Here is a 2,948-nt window from a genome sequence, read left to right as displayed (position 1 = left end):
GTTGAGGGTGGAATTCCTTGGAGAAGGAGGAGTTGGTTCATGGGGGTTCTGGTCATGGTCAAGGGGGTTGGGGATGGAATTCCTTGGAGAAAGAGGAGTTGCAGGTGGAATTCCTTGGAGAAGGAGGAGTTGGTTCATGGGGGTTCCAGCCATGTCCAAGGGGGTTGGAGGTGGAATTCCTGGGAGAAGGAGGAGTTGCTTCATTGGGGTTCTGGTCATGTCCTGGGGGGTTGGAGGTGGAATTCCTTGGAGAAGGAGGAGTTGCTTCATGGGGGGTTGGAGGTGGAATTCCTTGGAGAAGGAGGAGTTGGTTTGTGGGGAGTTGAGGGTGGAATTCCTGGGAGAAGGAGGAGTTGGTTTGTGGGGGTTTGGGGGTGGAATTCCTTGGAGAAGGAGGAGTTGGTTTGTGGGGGTTCTGGTCATGTCCTGGGGGCTGGGGATGGAATTCCTTGGAGAAGGAGAAGAAGGAGTTTCCGTGGGAACCATCAAGGCCGGGTGGAACTCTTTGACTTTAGCTCTCCCTTGGTGCCTGGAATTTCCCTGATCCCAGCATTTCTCCCTGGTTTAGCCCAAGAGAAGAGGCTTCCGGAGCCGCTCCGGGGGCCGCTCCGACGGGGAAGGGGGTCGGAAGCGGAAACAATCCCAGAGCGGGGACGACCCCGAGGCCAAACAGCCCCGGACCGACAGCGAGGGCGACGACTCCGACAACGGTACGGCCCCGGATCCATCCCAAAGCCGCCCTTTTCCCGGGATTTCAGGGGGTTTTCCCACCTCTCCCGGGGTTTTATCCCGATCCGGAGCTGCTTCTCTCCCCTCCTGAATTGTTTCCCTTTTTTCCCGCAGCGGACGAGGGAGAAGGAGAGGAAAAATCCGGGGATGAAGGTGACAAAGGTGTAAGTGGCTCCAGCATCCAGGGAAAATGTGGGAATGTTGCGGCTGCTCCGGGGGGTGGGATGTGGAGAATCCCCCAGAAATCGTGTTTGGAGCCCGGGTATCGTGGGAGGATTTGCCCTTGGAATTCCCACGGGGATCACGGGCGGATCTGCTGCACTGAGGGGGCTGGGAAGCTCTGGGAGAGGGAAAGTTGGGATCCTGGAGGGGGAAAGTTGGGATCCTGGAGTGGGAAAGTTGGGATCCTGTGCCTGGATGTAGCTCCTGGGGAGGCTCCTTAGGGCTGAATCCCAATTTAGGGGGATGTTTCCAGGTGGGATTTGGATCCTGGGGGGCAGGTTTGGGATCTGGAAAGCTCTTGGAGTGGGAAAGTTGGGATCCTGGAGTGGGAAATTTGGGATCCTGCCCCTGGATGTGGCTCCTGGGGAGGCTCTTTAGGGCTAATCCCAATTTAGGGAAGGGTTTCCAGGCGGGATTTGGATCCTGGGGGCAGTTTTGGGGTCTGCAGATCCAGGAAAATGAGGGGCTGGGGGAGGTTCAGGTTGGACATTGGGAAAAATTCCTTCCTGGAAAGGGTTGGAAGGGGCTGCCCAGGGCAGGGCTGGAATCACATCCCTGGAAGTGCCCAAAAAACACCTGGATTTGCCCCTTTGGTGGGGGTGGGACACGGCTCAGGGGTGGCCTTGGAAGTGCCAGGTTGGGTTGGACGATCCCAAAGGTCTTTTCCAACCTGAACAATCCCACGATTCCACGACGTGGATCCCTAATCCCTGGGATCCGAGGGTTTTATCCCCATCCCTACAAACGAGGGCCGGCGAATCCCGGAAGGACAGGAGGGAATTCCCGACAGGAATAACCCCGGGGGTCTCTCTTTGTGCTTCTCTTTTCCAGGAGAACCGGAATGGGGGGGATTGGGCGGAGCCAAGGGGGGGTCCCCCCATTCCCGGGGTCCTCCCGGAACGATCCCGCTCCGGCTCCATCCGCTTCCCGCCGGGATGCGCCACCAGCTCCACGTTGGGATCCCGTCACCCATCCAGGTGCTGCCCAGCCCAGCACGTGGAATTGCCCCTCTGGAAAACCGGGAAGTGCCCAAAACCACGCGGATGTTCCCGTGATTCCCACGGCATTCCTTGATTTCCCTGCCCTGCCAGGCAGAGGGAAAAACATCCCGAGCCAAGGGATTTTCCAGGGAGGCTCCCCGGGATCCCCCTGCTTTGGTTCAGTCCTTAAATTAGGTGGGAATTCAGGTGTGTCAAAGAATCCAAGGAATTAATCCAGGGAAGGGCAGCTTTTCCTGGGAATTATCCAATTATCCGCCTCCCAACTCGGAGCTTTCTGCCCCAAAACGGGGCAGGGCTTCGGACTTTTCCTCCTTTTCCTTCTTTTTTTGCTTTCCTGATAATTCTCAAGGAATTATTAGAGGTTTATCCAGGGATTCCCGAGGAATTCTTGGGAGTGGGACGTGAGGGGCAGGTCCCAAACCATGCCCAGGGAAGCAGAACCGCTGGAGCTCCGGGATCTCCCGGGATTTTGGGGCTTCGGGAGCTCCGGGATCTCCCGGGATTTTGTGGCTTTGGGAGCGGCTTTTTCAGCCTTGGGGAAAAAAGGGGGGAACAGGGAAAAAAGAAAAATAGGAATTTTGGGGCAGAAAGCAGGAAATTCCCTCCAGGAGAGGAGAAGGAGGGGTCTGGAAAAGTCAGGGCTCTTCCCGTTCTCCCTGGTCTGGTTTGGGAGTCTTGGAAACCTTGGGAAGAGGTCGGAATTGGGAGAGATTCCGGAGCCCGACAGGAGTCGGGAGAGCGAAGAGATTCCCCCAAATCCAAGGGCTTTGGGCCCCCAAAATCCCGGGAATAACTGGGATGGGTTCCCGCAGCATCCGGGGACGGCGGCGAGGACGACGACGAGGAGGTGAAGAAGAAGAGGGAGAAGCAGCGGAGAAGGGATCGGATGCGGGATCGGGCCATGGACAGGTGAGCCCAGGGATGAGCCAGGAGCGGAATTCCTGGGAATAACGTGGAAAAATCCGCCGGGGGGTCGCGTTCTGGGGCTCCTCGTCG

General features: G+C 57.5%; 1 long non-coding RNA gene across 1 annotated transcript; it reads left to right on the top strand.

Moving 5' to 3' along the window:
* The first annotated feature begins 563 nt into the window (after positions 1 to 563).
* On the top strand, positions 564 to 2,913 carry LOC115307370. Its single transcript, XR_003915702.1, has 3 exons — positions 564 to 710; positions 844 to 891; positions 2,765 to 2,913. It is a non-coding gene; the product is annotated as an uncharacterized LOC115307370 (long non-coding RNA).
* The last annotated feature ends 35 nt before the right edge of the window (positions 2,914 to 2,948 follow it).

The sequence above is a fragment of the Manacus vitellinus genome, unplaced genomic scaffold (genome assembly GCF_001715985.3).
Source record: "Manacus vitellinus isolate BGI_N305 unplaced genomic scaffold, ASM171598v3 scaffold_190_pilon, whole genome shotgun sequence".
NCBI lineage: Eukaryota > Metazoa > Chordata > Aves > Passeriformes > Pipridae > Manacus > Manacus vitellinus.
Note: the sequence above shows the minus strand (reverse complement) of the source record. Positions and strands in the feature narration are given on the sequence as shown.